The sequence below is a fragment of the Aquarana catesbeiana genome, linkage group LG06, assembly GCF_042186555.1.
Source record: "Aquarana catesbeiana isolate 2022-GZ linkage group LG06, ASM4218655v1, whole genome shotgun sequence".
Lineage (NCBI taxonomy): Eukaryota > Metazoa > Chordata > Amphibia > Anura > Ranidae > Aquarana > Aquarana catesbeiana.
The window spans coordinates 342,442,226-342,460,109 of record NC_133329.1 but is presented as its reverse complement, the minus strand read 5'-3'; the positions used below and the strand labels follow the sequence as shown (position 1 = coordinate 342,460,109).

Below are 17,884 nucleotides of genomic sequence, written 5' to 3'. Positions count from 1 at the left end.
ACCAAAAGTATGTAGGCATAGGACACACCCCCTGTCATGCCCCCTTAAAGGAGAATTGTAAGATTGGTTAAACCCACAAGTGCTTTTTTTTTTTTTACCACCACTGTTCCTTTATATTGGCTTTTGGAATTTACAATTGCAGCAATTGAGAAATCAGATGGAAGGTTTAGCACTGGAAAACACTTTTTCATAGATAAAAAGTGCATTTTATATACAACTATAAAGATCAGACCAAAATGAAAGACAAATGATGAGGAATTAGGGACAGAGGGACATTGCTCCAAATCAGGGACAGTCCCTCCAAATCAGGGACAGTCCCTCCAAATCAGGGACAGCTGGGAGCTATGAGCAAGTTTACTTTGTTAAAAAGTACTGTTTGACCTTCTTTTGAACTATAGAGGTCACCTCTATATGGTAAGTAGAACCTACATAAGGAGCACTTTGGGTGCATAGCTCCCAACTGTCCCTGATTTCGAGGGACTGTCCCTGATTTGGAGCAATGTCCCTCTGTCCCTCATTCCTCCTCATTTGTCCCTCATTTTGGTCTGATCCATATAGTCGTATATAAAATGCACTTTTTATCTTTCAAAAAGTGTTTTCCAGCGCTAAACCTTTCATCTGATTTCTAAATTGCTGCATTTGTAAATTCCAAAAGCCAGTATAAAGGAATAGTAGTGGTAAAAAAGCCCTTGTGGATTTAACCAATCTTGTTTTTTTATACAATTCTCCTTTAAGAGAGCGTGGCAGGGGGTGTGTCTTATGCCTATATGCTTTTGCTGATAGGTGTCCCTCATTCCCATCTCATAAAGTTGGGAGGTATGTGGGTGTATAATTTACAGTTGGTGATGGATTATTCACTATTGATGCCATATGGAAGATAATCAGCACTGAAGAAATATATGCACAAGGACTTTATTGGATTCACCATTATTTACATTCTTTTTGTGTTCACTACAAATTGTATATGTATTGAAAATATATTTTTAAATCTGAGCACATTGCACTTTAATATTGGTATAGAGGAATTTTTCCACAGAATAATTAAAATATTTACAAATTTCACATACCATTGGACCTATGGTCCTCATACAAGCGTCCCCTCACATTTTATTTATCATACAGTTCGTATGGCTGAACTCGCATTGGATTCGCACATTCACACCCATGCGATCCGATTCTTGTCCGAATCCATAGTTCGCAGTGCGATCCGTGAACTGATCTGGGGGTGTCATTAACTTTGTATTGACACCCGCAGCGGATCGCAGAGGGCAGTGTGAACTGCCTGCGGGGGGGGGGGATGCGATGCGGGAGCTCGCACTGAAATCGCACTGGTTCCCGCATCGCAAGAGTGCGACCCCAGGCTTAAAGGTCAGTTTGGGGGTGACTGCACCACTGCTAATGCACAGGACTGTCATTATTATTCATGCATACAAATAGGATTGATTTTTGTTTTCCAGTACAGATTCCTGCTGACATTCTCCAATGATACTAAATCAAGGCTGTTCTAAAAATATCCCTAAGCTATTAAAATGTGAACTTTTCCACTTTTAGAAATGTATATTTATGGTCCGTTGTTTTTAAAGAATTTTTATAAAGAAACAAATCTTGTAACATTGTCAGAGCACAAGCTTTCTTTCTGGGCTGTGAATCGATTAATTTATAGTTGATGATTTGTACATATTTTGAAATGTTTGTACATAGTTCTTTGTTGAAAATAAAATGAATGCACCTAATTATTTGTCCTATTCGTAATCTGTCATTCTCATAATCATATTTATACTGTATATTCACATAATGTATATTTTATTATAATATTTAAGGAATATAATATTAACCCTTTGACGCCAGCCACACGCAAATATGCGGCCTCTCGGCAGGTGGGCCTTGGTACCGAGCGGCTGCATATTTGTGTACATTAGTGCAAACACAGCTGTGCGGAGAGTGCATGTCCTGCCTGCTCCCGGCCCAGTTACTGGTGGATAAAGGAAAGCTCCTGATTGCTACTTACTTTCTGATCATGTGACCAGCTTGACAGCCAATCACGACACATGATCATAAACCCCATGTGAACTTCTGTGGGTGTGTAGGTTAAGTTAACGACTCCCCGAAATCGGTTCGCAAATACAGTGCGATTCTAGTGTGGCAAAAAAAAAAAAAGGATCCTGCACGATTTTGGTGTGGATGCGGTGCGATTTGAGCCATACAGAATAAATGGCTCAAATCGCACTGCTGCAGAATCGCATGTGACTTGAACAGGAATGCAGTGGGATTCCTGTTCAAATCGCATGCAGTTCCCGAACCAAACCAGTGTGAATCAGGCCGGACACTGATACTAAGGCCCTGTTCACACTGATGTGGTGCGGAATTTGCAGCGAATTCTATATGAATTCCACACCGCATCAAAATCGCACCCCATTCATGTGAACCGCTGCGGGTGTGTATGTTAAGTTTTAACAACGTCTCAAATGGGTTTGCAAAACGCAGCGTGATTAGCAGAATCGGATCTGATTCTGGTACAGAAAAAAAAAAGAAGGATCCTGCACATTTTTTGTGTGCATGTGGTGCCTTTTTGAGCCATACACAATGAATGACTCAAATCGCACTGTTGCAGAATCACATATGATTTGAAGAGGAATGCGGTGCGGGTGTGTATGTTAAGTTAACCACACCCCGAAATCAGTTCACAAAGTGAAGTGTGATTTGCAGAATCGTATCTGATTCAGGGGCAGCCAAAAAAGAGGATCCTGCTCGATTTTGGTGCGGATGCGGTGCGATTTGAGCCATACAGAATAAATGGCTCAAATCGCACTGCTGCAAAATCGTAGGTGCTTTGAACAGGAATGCAGTATGATTCCTGTTCAAATCGCATGCGGTTTCCGGACTGCACTAGTGTGAATCGGGCCAGATGCTGATACTAACGCCCTGTTCACACTGATGCGGTGCGGAATTTGCAGCGAATTCTGTGTGATTTCCACACCGCATCAAAATCGCACCCCATTCACGTGAATCACTGCAGGTGTGTATGTTAAGTTAACAACGCCTTGAAAATGGGTTTGCAAGACGCAGGGTGATTTGCAGAATCGGATCTGATTCTGGTGTGGCAATCACATATGATTTGAAGAGGAATGCGGTGCGGGTGTGTATGTTAACCACACCGCGAAATCGGTTCACAAAGTGAAGTGTGATTTGCAGAATTGGATCTGATTGTGGTGCGGCAAAAAAAAAGGATCCTGCACGATTTTGGTGCGGATGCGGTGCGATTTGAGCCATACAGAATAAATGGCTCAAATCGCATGTCTGCAGAATCGCATGTGATTTGAACAGGAATGTGGTGGGATTCCTGTTCAAATCACATGTGGTTTCCGGACCGCACCAGTGTGAATCTAGCCTGACACTGATACTAAGGCCCTGTTCACACTGATGCGGTGCGGAATTTGCAGCAAATTCTGTGTGATTTCCACGCCGCATCAAAATCGCACCCGATTCATGTGAACCGCTGCGGGTGTGTATGTTAAGTTAACAACGCCTCAAAAATGGGTTTGCAAAATGCAGTGTGATTTGCAGAATCTGATTTTGGTGCGGCAAAAAAAAAAAAAGGATCCTGCACGTTTTTTGTGTGGAACAATTTGAGCCATACAGAATGAATGGCTCAAATCACACTGCTGCAGAATCACATATGATTTGAAGAGGAATGCGGTGCGATTCCTGTTCAAATCCCACACCGTACCAGTGTGAACCCAGCCTGAATAAAAAAAAAAGAGAAAAAAAAAAAGATTTTATTTCTTTTAAATCTTACATAAAATTCACTGACCTAGATCATAACCTGAAATAACTATTTTATTGTTATTTTATTATTTATACACAATTTATTTGTTTACATTGCTCCCCTTTAGCAAAGAGAAAAAATTACAAACTTTTTCTCCATTCAAGTGGAGAAAGTGTACAGGTTCCTGGCTGTACAGATCACTGTGATAGCCAATCGTATGCTATCACAGCAATTATGTGTAAAAAATCTAAAAAGAAAAACTTCTGCGCTACTACCTAAAACTAAGTGAAATAATGAAATGAAATAATAGTGGTGATATATACTTAGTGATGCTGCAAAATCAAATAGTGAACACCTTACACTACTAATAAACTAAAAAGGGCACAATCGTAATGGATTGTGTAAGTGATTTTGCGCAACATAAAATGAAGTAAATGAATAAATGCATAAACTACACACCTGAAAAATAAAATAACAATCCCCTAATGGGGTAGAGCAATATGTGCAGATTAAAAAACATGTAGCATGTGTATCATAGTGACAAAGTGCTAATCAAATAAAAGTCACTCAGTAAAAGCACAAAACATAACATAAACTGTGACTGGTGGGTGAACATGCGTTGCTAGGTGATCTGGTGACTGTTCGTGGTAACGGATACCCACTCGGGGCTCCCAGAACTCTCACCTCTATGGCACGATAAAAGTGCCTGTGTGCTTCCAATAGGTCTGTGGTCACTCTGGTGCAGTGATGACAATGGCGTCCTACTCCTTCCGGAGGGAGGGGGGCGTCACTTCCTCCACTTGGCAGGGCCTCTATTCCACAGTAGGGGTGCCTATGTACTTCCAATGGGTCTGTGGTCACTCTCGTGCAGTGATGGTGATGGCGTCCTAATCCTTCTGGGGGAGGGGGCCGTCACTTCCTCCGACTGTTAAGCTCCATATAGGGGTAATTGAAAAGACTCCAATAGTGTAATAAAGTTAAAGCCAATGGATTTATTAAAGGTAAAAAATTAGCTTACATAAGCGTAAACAAAAAAACGCCAAACAGCGATGGGAACAGCGTTATAGCAATACTCGCTACGTCACTTCCGGTCCGCACTGACGTATTTCCGGTTGCGTGCCTAGCAATTATGTGATTGAGAGTCTGTCCTCCTGGCCCTCAGTCATTAGTGTGAGACCCAGAACTGTCAGTGACAGCTCAGTATCCATTGGCACATACACAAGTATGCACATATGCAGCCCCACAGAAGAATAACCACTTCAGTGAGGCTGCATATGCTTGTTGGCAAGGGGTTAAAGAGGGGTCTATAGGGTTAAAAATGTGCATTGTCACACACAAAAAAAAGCACCTGTACTGTTATTTCCAAGATGCACGGAAGGTAAACACAAAGGTTGTGAACAGGCCCCATCGCAAACACTGGCGAGCTTCTTGTTGTGTATTGCGGTGCATCAGCCAACGTGTGTAAAATTGCACAGCTGTAAATTTCTGCATGCGCTTCTGAAATGAGAAGGTGTGAATGGGGCCTAATGGTAAATCAAGTCCCTTGGTTGCTGCTTGTTCTAGATCAGAAGAGAATTCCTTACACTCCGGTAGATTTACCCCCTTAATGACCAGGCCATTTTTTGTGATACGGTACTGAGTCGCTTTAACTGACAATTGCGCAGTCCTGCGACGCTGTACCCAAACAAAATTGACGTGCTTTTTTTCCCACAAATAGAGATTTCTTTTGGTGGTATTTGATCGCCTCTGCGGTTTTTATTTTTTGCACTATAAACAAAAAAAGAGTGACAATTTTGAAAAAATAAACTATTTTTTACTTTTTTGCTATAATTAAAATCCACAAAAAAAAAAAAAAAAAAAAAATTCCTCATCAGTTTAGGCCAATATGTATTCTTCTACATATTTTTGGTAAAAAAAAAATCGCAATAAGCGTATATTGATTGGTTTGCGCAAAAGTTATAGCGTCTACAAAATAGGGGATAGATTTATGGCATTTTTAATATTAACTTATTTTTTACTACTAATGGCGTTGATCAGCGATTTTTAGCGGGACTGCAGCAGACACTTTTTTGGGGACCAGTGACATTTATACAGCGATCAGTGCTATAAAAATGCACTGATTGCTGTATAATTGACACTGGCAGGGAAGGGGTTAACACTAAGTGTGTTCCCTCGGGAGGTGTTTCTAACTGTGGGGGGAGGGAACTGACTGGGAGTACAGAGAGAGATCGCTGTTCCTGATCACTAGGAACCAATGCTCATTCTGTACTCCCCTGACAGAACAGGGATCTGTTTGTTTACATTGACAGATCCCCGTTCTGGCTCTGTGCTGAGCGATCGCGGGTGGCCGTCGCTCATCAACTCCTCCCGTCGCGCAGTGTGCGCCCCTGCTATAGCTGTTAAAGGGACTGACGTACAGTTATGGTGATTAGCAGGATTGAGCCCACCTGCTGCAGAATAATGATGGCGGCTGGTTGGCAAGCGGTTAATAAACGGATACCCGGGTGGTTCGGTGAATTTCTGGTACTGTAATCTCGCTATGTCTTACAAGATTCCAGTATATGGGGGCGTTCTCCACTGTTTGAACGTTTGTAGATCGCTTCACTTCACAAAAGGAGAATCGATCTACACCGCTTCATAAACTGGCACCTAGAGGAGAACGATCTCCTCTGTGAATGCCGGAGAATGGAGCTGTGAATATTTTCCATTGCTTCATAAACAGACATCTTTATGAGGGATGTTGAAAAATGTACACCCTTATCACTGAAACACAATTTCCAAACCAGAACAAAGCGCTCAATATTTCCAAATCCACCCATCAGAAAGAAGAGTGTAAGGAATTCTCTTCTGATCTAGAACAAGCAGCAACCAAGGGACTTGATTTACCATTTGGCCCCATTCACACCTTCACATTTCAGAAGTGCATGCTTCTGTGAGCTTTCCTGTAAACAGCCCAAAACACGCATCTTGCATGCAGTGTCATTATTTACACTATGGTTGTCCCATCAAGAAAGTTGATTGAACAAGACTTCACCAGGCAGAGACATAGGAAATTCCTATGATACTTAGTGCCATCTAGAGGCAAAAGTCAGTATTTTCCATTTCAAATGAATAAATTTGACCAGCACAGACTATAACCTAACAACAACATTGATCTGTTGCGCGATTCACTCAGAACAAATGTACATGCACTTTCAATGCAATGCAAATTTTTTTTTTTTATAAGTGTCCATGAGGTCAATTTACTAAAGGATTCGGCACGAGGTAATAAAAGACTTAGTTCATAAAAGTAAAATATTGAATGTGAATATATGAATGTGAGGTAAATACCACAAAAAAAAAAAAAGAGATAATTCATTAACCACTTCAATACTGGGCACTTCCCTCCTTCCTGCCCAGACCAATTTTCAGCTTTCGGCGCTGTCGCACTTTGAATGACAATTGCGCGGTCATGCAACACTGTACCCAAACTAAACTTTTATAATTTTGTTCCCACAAATAGAGCTTTCTTTTGGTGGTATTTGATCACCTCTGCAGTTTTTCATTTTCTGCTAAACAAATAAAAAAAGACCGGAAATTTTGAAAAAAAGTTTTTTTTTGTTTCTGTTATGAAACTTTGTAAATAATTAAGTTTTCTCCTTCACTGATGGGCACTACTAAGTTCTGCACTGATAAGGTGGCAATTATGGGCACCAATGAGGTGGCACTGATGGGCACTGGTGATGGGAACTAATATGCGGCACTAATAGGTGGCACTGATAAGCAGCACTGATACGCATTGATAGGCAGCACTGATGGGCACGCATAGGCGACATTGATAGCCGACATTGCTGGGCACTGGAAGGTGGCACTGATAGGCACTGATAGACAGCGCTAATAGGTGGCACTGATCTGATGCACACTGATGTACACTGATAGATGGCATTGATTGGCATCACTGATTGGCAGGCATTAGTGATGGGCACTGATTGGCATCAATTGTGGGCACTGATTGGCATCCCTGGTGGCCATGGGTGCCATACCTGGTGGTCACAAGTGGTGGGCATCCCTGGTAGTCCTGGTGGCGTTCCTTGGGGGGGCTGCGCTGATAATCAATCAGCGCAGACCTCCCTGTCAGAGGAGAAGCCGATCGGCTCTCCTCTACTCGCGTCTGACAGACACAAGTGAAGAAAAGCCAATGCACGGCTTTTCCTGTTTACATCGTGATCAGCTGTGATTGGACACGGCTGATCACATAGTAAAGAGTCTCCGTCAGAGACTCTTTACCTAGATCGGAGTTGCGGTGTGTCAGACTGACATACCGAAACACCAGTCACCACGCTGCGCGATCCCGCGGGTGTGCGCCGGCTAGTTATTCTGATTACATCATATGACGTCTGAACAGGATAACTAAACCACTTTGCCGATGTCATTTTGCTATATGGCGGACGGCAAGTGGTTAGAGTCAATTCACTAAAGAAGACATACATTTGTTATTTATCACCTGGGGAACTCAGGGGGAACTACAGAGGGGAACTCTGTACTGTGCAGTAGGTTAACCCCTTTCCGCCACCACCTCCTGACCCTTTAGGAGCTACTAAATATCAGTAGGCAGAGGCGGGCATTTGGGTTATGTGACCACTGTGATTGGCTGTCACAGAGGTCACACGATCAGAAAGCTCCCAATCACAAGTATGCCTTGGGAGCTTTCTGGTCCCTGCCAGTGACTGTGCGGGGAGCATGCAGGGCGTGTGTTCTCAGCACAGAAAAGTTCTTAGGAGGGCGAGGAGCTGTTTTTTTCTTTTCCTGCATTTTCAACTGTGGAGCTGGTGCTGAATAGCTGTTTATCTGGATACCATCACTGAGCCGTGGGATGGCTCTTAAGTGTGTTTGGACTCAGTCTCAAAGCTGAGTCGCACGCTCTGCGGTTAGCTGCAGTCCAGGGGGGTCACTGGATGGCACTTAAGCATGGAATTTTGAGCACCAAGCACTAAGAGTATTGCAATACAATATACATCACAGTATTACAATACATGTTGATTTTTATGGACTCTACTTACACTTTTATATATTGGACTTATTAATTATTCGCTTTATTTATTTTTGGATTTGGTATTTAAACTCAGTGTGTGGCACTTGGCACTTTTCTCTGTATTTTGCACTTATGGTATGTCACTGTGATATAATATCTTACACGGTATCTCTTATGCAAGATTGATGTGTTTTTTTATATATATATTTGTTTATATATATTCCAATAGTTTTTATTTTTATCTATTATATATGCTATTATTGGTTGAGTAATTGCTACTCTTTTTTGGATGGTACACATCCAGTTTACCATTTACACATTGCACTTTAGAAACACATTGTTTATTTATTTTTATTTTTCTTTATTGTGTCTTTACTGTGGCGGGACAGGCCATTCATATGGCATCTTCAGCCAACCATACATGCATCAGCATTTGAATATTTAAATTTTCACCTTAGCGCAACGTATCCTTTTTTTGTATTTTGCATTGCACGGCATATGAAACGTGTCCTGCGCGGGCAGCTAGGTGATTTTCACATTTTGAGGCAACATACCACTGTGGCTCGCAAAGTTTTTCTTTATTTATATATGTGTGTCATCGGCAGGAAGAGGTTAAAAGTATACAATGCATCGGTGTAGAAAATGTTCTGCCCTGAGCTCAGGAATGAAAATAAAATATTACATTTCACCAGAGGTACAATGGAACCTCGGATTACGAGCATAATCCGTTCCAGGAGTACGCTTGTAATCCAATGTACTCGCATATCAAAGCGAGTTTTCCCATTGAAGTCAATGGAATCAAAAATAATTAGTTCAGCATTGACTTCAATGGGATGCAATACTGCATGCGGCCAGAGGAAACAGCCGAAAAGGCCCGAGAGACACTTTGGCTGACCTCGGCAAACCTCGGAAAGACTCCGTTCACGAACCTTTCCGAGGTCAGCTGAACTGTCCTTGGGCCTTTCCGTGTATTTCTGAATGGCGCCGATCCGGTGACTTTCGACTCTGCTCGTCTCTGGCGCCCCCCCCCACCTCAGGCCAAAAGCGGTACTGCACCCCGCTTTTGGCCTGAATCCTGCTCGTTTTGTGAGACAACTCGCAAACTGAGTTAAGAATTTTAGAAATACAGTGCTCGGTTTGAAAAACGCTCGTTAACTGCGTTGCTCACAAACCGAGGTTCCACTGTAGATCGCTCTGTGAATGAAAGCGAGAATGTTTTCACAGTTTCACTATATTTCTGTGTGCATTTATTTACAGAATTATCTTCTCTGGTGCAGTGTTAGCATTTAAAAAAAAAAAGCCAAACATGATGCTAAATTTGAATAATATCACAAAACATAAATATTTAATGCATTCAGTAAATAGGGAATATTTTTTAGGCTACTTTCACACTGAGACAGTTTTCAGGCCTGTCAAGCACCTCACATGCCTCCCCAGTGTGAAAGCCACAGTGATTTCACACTGGGGCGGTGCAGGAAAACAAAAGTTCTGCAAGCAGCATCTTTGTTGCCAGGATCTGAAGGCTGTGGTGCCTGCATGCAGGACTTTTTTTTTTTAGTGCACCGTGCCCATTGCCCAATACCAGCAGGGAAAGGATTCAGAACTGCACCCCCCACCACCACTGTTATTACATGCCATAGAACAGGTTTACTGCCCTGTGTCTACTCTCTGCCCCCTTGCTTGGCTGTGCCCAGGGCAGCTGCCCCTTCTGCCCACCCCATGTCCCGGCCCAGACCGTGCCAGCACAGTGGCACATAAGAGGCATTTTGCATTCCCCATTTGGTGAGACTGTGCCAGAATAACCGCTTAATGCAGTCCAACTGAATGTGGCGTAAACCCAGTCCGTACATACGATCCATAGATTGGACAATAAATACCTCTTTCGAAGCGATCGTACGATAATCGGATCGTTAGTACAGAGCTTTCGAGAGCCGATCATGACAGTTCATCCGATATTATCTGACTGGACAAACACAAAAAATGTTCTAGTATGGTACCAGATCGTATAATTTTCTTTTAACTGGTTCCCGACCGGCGCACGCCGATGTACGTCGGCAGAATGGCATAGCTGGGCAAATGGGCGTACCCGTACATCGCTTTGAATTTGCCGCCATGCCACTGCATGCGCACCACTGGCGGTACGCGCGTGCGCCAGCCGGGAGCTCCGTGAGTTGGGTCGCGGGTCCTGTGGACTCGATCGCCGCAGGGATACCCGCGATCGCCTCACGGAGAGGAAGAACGGGGAAATGCTAATGTAAACAAGCATCTCCCCGTTCTGCCTAGTGACAGTGTCACTGATCTCTGCTCCCTGTCATCGGGAGCAGAGATCAGTGACGTGTCACACATAGCCACGCCCCCCCCCACAGTTAGTAACACTCCCCAGGACATACCTAACCCCTCCCTAGCGGTTAACCCCTTCACTGCCATTGTCATTTACACAGAAATCAGTGCATATGTATAGCACTGATTGCTGTATAAATGACAATGGTCCCAAAAATGTATAAAAAATGTCCGATGTGTCCGCCATAATGTCGCAGTCACGATAAAAATCGCTGTTCGCCGCCAACACTACTAAAAAAAAAAAAAAGAATAATAAAAATGCCATAAAACTATCCCCTATTTTGTAAACACTATAACTTTTGCGCAAACCAATCAATACACGCTTATTGTGATTTTTTTTTACCAAAAATATGTAGAAGAATACGTATCGGCCTAAACTGAGGAAAAAAAAGTTTTTTTAAATATTTTTTGGGGATATTTATTATAGCAAAAAGTAAAAAATAATGTGTTTTTTTCAAAATTGACGCTATTTTTTTTGTTTATAGCGCAAAATAAAAAACGCAGAGGGCGATCAAATACCACCAAAAGAAAGCTCTATCTGTGGGATAAAAAGGACGTCAATTTTGTTTGGGAGCCACGTCGCACGACCACGCAATTGTCAGTTAAAGCGACGCAGTGCCGAATCACAAAAATGCACTGGTCAGGAAGGGAGTAAATTCTTCCGGGGCTGAAGTGGTTAATCAGTACAGTTGTCATCCGAAGATACAATACAAATCCACTACAACACATGACATCACTTCAGAATTTTTATATTTCCTAAGCGAATCTTCGTAACTCTAGTAATCGCTCCATTTCCGTTATACGACTAGCATGCAAAAAAACAAAACAAAAACAAAAACAGACAATCTGTTGGCCAATTTTTGGATGGTGTGTACGGACCATTAGGACGGCGGCGGACAGATGTAAAAAGGTGAGCAAACGAATGACAGCGTAAGAAATGTTCCCAAAACATATTTCATATAATTGGTTCATTTATGGAACGGATTTTATAACATATGTAATGAACAGGTTGTAGAGCTCAGTATTGAGGTCACACCTCCTCCTCCTCCTCCTCCTCCCAGGATCACAGATCTATCCTCTAATGACAGTCTATCTATATAGACACCATGAGTCATGACATGCACTGAAGTGACATGGGGACGCTCCGCCCACATGACCCGTCACATCCGGGCAGTGCATGCCGGGGAGGGGGCGGTACTGAGCCGGCACTGCCTTTAAATCTGTGCGTCATAGAACGGCCGGAGCCGTGTGGTAGTGTGGAGGAAAGACGGCGAGTTCAGGTGAGGAGCGGGAGGAGGCGGGCAGGACGGGGGAGAATAGTGCGGGGAGCGTCCGACCGAGACACTAATAGGCCGACTCCGGACTGTCCGATACACGTCACTTAATATACACGTGGTGTGCCCGGCTCCATGTGTGCGGGGGAGGGGCGGTGTGCGAGCACCTTTATATCTGTAGAGCGAGTACAGAGGAGGAGGAGGGCATGAGGAGTATGGAGGAGGAGGAGGGCATGAGGAGTATGGAGGAGGAGGAGGGCATGAGGAGTACACATGATGAGAAGGAGGGCATGAGGAGTACACATGATGAGAAGGAGAGCATGAGGAGTACGGAGGAGGGCACGAGGAGGAGGAGGAGGGCATGAGGATGAGGAGTATGGAGGAGGAGGCGGGCATGAGGAGTGAGGAGGAGGGCATGAGGAGTATGGAGGAGGGCATGAGGAGGGCGAGGGCAGGAGTACAGAGGAGGAGGAGGAGGGCATGAGGAGTACAGAGGAGGAGGAGGAGGGCATGAGGAGTACAGAGGAGGAGGAGGAGGGCATGAGGAGTACAGAGGAGGAGGAGGAGGGCATGAGGAGTACAGAGGAGGAGGAGGAGGGCATGAGGAGGAGGAGGGCATGAGGAGTACAGAGGAGGAGGAGGGCATGAGGAGTACAGAGGAGGAGGAGGGCATGAGGAGGAGGAGGAGGAGGGCATGAGAGGAGGAGGGCATGAGGAGGAGGAGGAGGAGGGCATGAGGAGGAGGAGGAGGGCATGAGGAGGAGGAGGAGGGCATGAGGAGGAGGAGGAGGGCATGAGGAGGAGGAGGAGGAGGGCATGAGGAGGAGGGCATGAGGAGGAGGGCATGAGGAGGAGGCATGAGGAGTACGGAGGAGGGCATGAGGAGGGCGAGGGCATGAGGAGTACAGAGGAGGAGGAGGGCATGAGGAGGAGGAGGAGGGCATGAGGAGTACAGAGGAGGAGGAGGAGGGCATGAGGAGTACAGAGGAGGAGGGCATGAGGAGTACAGAGGAGGAGGAGGAGGGCATGAGGAGTACGGAGGATGAGGAGTACGGAGGATGAGGAGTACAGAGGAGGGCGAGGGCGATGAGGAGTACGGAGGAGGAGGAGGGCATGAGGAGTACGGAGGAGGAGGAGGGCATGAGGAGTACGGAGGAGGAGGCGGGCATGAGGAGTACGGAGGAGGAGGCGGGCATGAGGAGTACGGAGGAGGAGGAGGGCATGAGGAGTACGGAGGAGGAGGCGGGCATGAGGAGTACGGAGGAGGAGGAGGGCATGAGGAGTACGGAGGAGGGCATGAGGAGTACGGAGGAGGAGGAGGGCATGAGGAGTACGGAGGAGGAGGAGGGCATGAGGAGTACGGAGGAGGGCATGAGGAGTACGGAGGAGGGCATGAGGAGTACGGAGGAGGGCATGAGGAGTACGGAGGGCATGAGGAGTACAGAGGAGGAGGGGGGCATGAGGAGTACGAAGGAGGAGGGCATGAGGAGTACGGAGGAGGGCATGAGGAGGAGGAGGGCATGAGGAGTACGAAGGAGGAGGAGGGCATGAGGAGTACAGAGGAGGAGGAGAGCATGAGGAGTACAGAGGAGGAGGCGAGCATGAGGAGTAAAGAGGAGGAGGAGGGCATGAGGAGTACAGAGGAGGAGGAGGAGGAGGGCATGAGAGTACAGAGGAGGAGGGCATGAGGAGTACAGAGGAGGAGGGCATGAGGAGTACAGAGGAGGAGGGCATGAGGAGTACAGAGGAGGAGGGCATGAGGAGTACAGAGGAGGAGGGCATGAGGAGTACGGAGGATGAGGAGTACGGAGGAGGAGGAGGGCATGAGGAGTACAGAGGAGGAGGAGGAGGAGGGCATGAGGAGTACAGAGGAGGAGGAGGAGGGCATGAGGAGTACAGAGGAGGAGGAGGAGGAGGGCATGAGGAGTACAGAGGAGGAGGAGGGCATGAGGAGTACAGAGGAGGAGGAGGGCATGAGGAGTACAGAGGAGGAGGAGGAGGGCATGAGGAGTACAGAGGAGGAGGAGGAGGGCATGAGGAGTACAGAGGAGGAGGGCATGAGGAGTACAGAGGAGGAGGGCATGAGGAGTACAGAGGAGGAGGGCATGAGGAGTACGGAGGAGGAGGAGGGCATGAGGAGGAGGAGGAGAGCATGAGGAGTACAGAGGAGGAGGAGGAGGGCATGAGGAGTACAGAGGAGGAGGAGGAGGGCATGAGGAGTACAGAGGAGGAGGAGGAGGAGGGCATGAGGAGTACAGAGGAGGAGGAGGGCATGAGGAGTACAGAGGAGGAGGAGGAGGAGGAGGAGGAGGGCATGAGAGTACAGAGGAGGAGGAGGAGGAGGAGGGCATGAGGAGTACAGAGGAGGAGGAGGAGGAGGAGGGCATGAGGAGTACAGAGGAGGAGGAGGAGGGCATGAGGAGTACAGAGGAGGAGGAGGGCATGAGGAGTACAGAGGAGGAGGAGGGCATGAGGAGTACAGAGGAGGAGGAGGAGGAGGGCATGAGGAGTACAGAGGAGGAGGAGGAGGGCATGAGGAGTACAGAGGAGGAGGCATGAGGAGTACAGAGGAGGAGGGCATGAGGAGTACAGAGGAGGAGGGCATGAGGAGTACGGAGGAGGAGGAGGGCATGAGGAGGAGGAGGAGAGCATGAGGAGTACAGAGGAGGAGGAGGAGGAGGGCATGAGGAGTACAGAGGAGGAGGAGGAGGAGGGCATGAGGAGTACAGAGGAGGAGGAGGAGGAGGGCATGAGGAGTACAGAGGAGGAGGAGGGGGCATGAGGAGTACAGAGGAGGAGGAGGAGGAGGCATGAGGAGTACAGAGGAGGAGGAGGAGGAGGGCATGAGGAGTACAGAGGAGGAGGAGGAGGAGGGCATGAGGAGTACAGAGGAGGAGGAGGGCATGAGGAGTACAGAGGAGGAGGAGGGCATGAGGAGTACAGAGGAGGAGGAGGAGGGCATGAGGAGTACAGAGGAGGAGGAGGAGGGCATGAGGAGTACAGAGGAGGAGGGCATGAGGAGTACAGAGGAGGAGGGCATGAGGAGTACAGAGGAGGAGGGCATGAGGAGTACGGAGGAGGAGGAGGGCATGAGGAGGAGGAGGAGGAGAGCATGAGGAGTACAGAGGAGGAGGAGGAGGAGGGCATGAGGAGTACAGAGGAGGAGGAGGAGGAGGGCATGAGGAGTACAGAGGAGGAGGAGGAGGAGGGCATGAGGAGTACAGAGGAGGAGGAGGAGGGCATGAGGAGTACAGAGGAGGAGGAGGAGGAGGGCATGAGGAGTACAGAGGAGGAGGAGGAGGAGGGCATGAGGAGTACAGAGGAGGAGGAGGAGGAGGGCATGAGGAGTACAGAGGAGGAGGAGGGCATGAGGAGTACAGAGGAGGAGGAGGGCATGAGGAGTACAGAGGAGGAGGAGGAGGGCATGAGGGAGTACAGAGGAGGAGGAGGAGGGCATGAGGAGTACAGAGGAGGAGGGCATGAGGAGTACAGAGGAGGAGGGCATGAGGAGTACAGAGGAGGAGGGCATGAGGAGTACGGAGGAGGAGGAGGGCATGAGGAGGAGGAGGAGGAGAGCATGAGGAGTACAGAGGAGGAGGAGGAGGGCATGAGGAGTACAGAGGAGGAGGAGGAGGGCATGAGGAGTACAGAGGAGGAGGAGGAGGAGGAGGGCATGAGGAGTACAGAGGAGGAGGAGGAGGAGGGCATGAGGAGTACAGAGGAGGAGGAGGAGGAGGAGGGCATGAGGAGTACAGAGGAGGAGGAGGAGGAGGAGGGCATGAGGAGTACAGAGGAGGAGGAGGAGGAGGGCATGAGGAGTACAGAGGAGGAGGAGGAGGGCATGAGGAGTACAGAGGAGGAGGAGGAGGGCATGAGGAGTACAGAGGAGGAGGAGGAGGAGGGCATGAGGAGTACGGAGGAGGAGGAGGAGGGCATGAGGAGTACAGAGGAGGAGGAGGGCATGAGGAGTACAGAGGAGGAGGAGGAGGGCATGAGGAGTACAGAGGAGGAGGAGGAGGGCATGAGGAGTACAGAGGAGGAGGAGGGCATGAGGAGTACAGAGGAGGAGGAGGAGGGAGGAGGAGGAGGGCATGAGGAGTACAGAGGAGGAGGAGGAGGGCATGAGGAGTACAGAGGAGGAGGAGGAGGGCATGAGGAGTACAGAGGAGGAGGAGGAGGAGGAGGAGGGCATGAGGAGTACAGAGGAGGAGGAGGAGGGCATGAGAGTACGGAGGAGGAGGGCATGAGGAGTACGGAGGAGGAGGGCATGAGGAGTACGGAGGAGGAGGGCATGAGGAGTACGAAGGAGGAGGGCATGAGGAGTAGGGAGGAGGAGGAGGGCATGAGGAGTAAGGAGGAGGGCATGAGGAGTACGAAGGAGGAGGGGGAGGGCATGAGGAGTACGGAGGAGGGCATGAGTACGGAGGGGATGAGGAGTACAGGGGAGGAGAAGGAGGGCATGAGGAGTACGGAGGAGGAGGAGGGCATGAGGAGGAGGAGGAGGGCATGAGGAGGAGGAGGGCATGAGGAGGAGGAGGGCATGAGGAGGAGGGCATGAGGAGGAGGAGGGCATGAGGAGTACGGAGGAGGGCATGAGGAGTACGGAGGAGGGCATGAGGAGGGCGAGGGCATGAGGAGTACAGAGGAGGAGGAGGAGGAGGGCATGAGGAGGAGGAGGAGGGCATGAGGAGTACGGAGGATGAGGAGTACGGAGGATGAGGGGTACAGAGGAGGGCGAGGGCATGAGGAGTACGGAGGAGGAGGAGGCATGAGGAGTACGGAGGAGGAGGAGGGCATGAGGAGTACGGAGGAGGAGGCGGAGGAGGAGGCGGGCATGAGGGAGTACGGAGGAGGAGGCGGGCATGAGGAGTACGGAGGAGGAGGCGGGCATGAGGAGTACGGAGGAGGAGGCGGGCATGAGGAGTACGGAGGAGGAGGAGGGCATGAGGAGTACGGAGGAGGGCATGAGGAGTACGGAGGAGGAGGAGGGCATGAGGAGTACGGAGGAGGAGGAGGCATGAGGAGTACGGAGGAGGAGAAGGGCATGAGAGTACGGAGGAGGGCATGAGGAGTACGGAGAGGAGGGCATGAGGAGTACGGAGGAGGGCATGAGGAGTACGGAGGAGGAGGGGGGCATGAGGAGTACGAAGGAGGAGGGCATGAGGAGTACGGAGGAGGGCATGAGGAGGAGGAGGGCATGAGGAGTACGAAGGAGGAGGAGGGCATGAGGAGTACAGAGGAGGAGGAGAGCATGAGGAGTACAGAGGAGGGAGGAGAGCATGAGGAGTAAAGAGGAGGAGGAGGGCATGAGGAGTACAGAGGAGGAGGAGGGCATGAGGAGTAAGGAGGAGGAGGAGGGCATGAGGAGTAAGGAGGAGGAGGAGGGCATGAGGAGTAAGGAGGAGGAGGAGGGCATGAGGAGTACAGAGGAGGAGGGCATGAGGAGTACAGAGGAGGAGGGCATGAGGAGTACAGAGGAGGAGGGCATGAGGA

The 17,884-nt window shown here is 48.3% G+C and overlaps 1 protein-coding gene across 2 annotated transcripts in view; it reads left to right on the top strand.

Moving 5' to 3' along the window:
- The first annotated feature begins 12,244 nt into the window (after positions 1-12,244).
- Positions 12,245-17,884, top strand: part of SSB (small RNA binding exonuclease protection factor La) — a 30,914-nt gene continuing 25,274 nt past the window's right edge. For both annotated transcript variants that reach the window (XM_073633945.1, XM_073633944.1), the window contains exon 1: positions 12,245-12,397. The gene's annotated coding sequence lies outside the window, so the exon portion shown is untranslated. The remainder of the gene's footprint in view (positions 12,398-17,884) is intronic.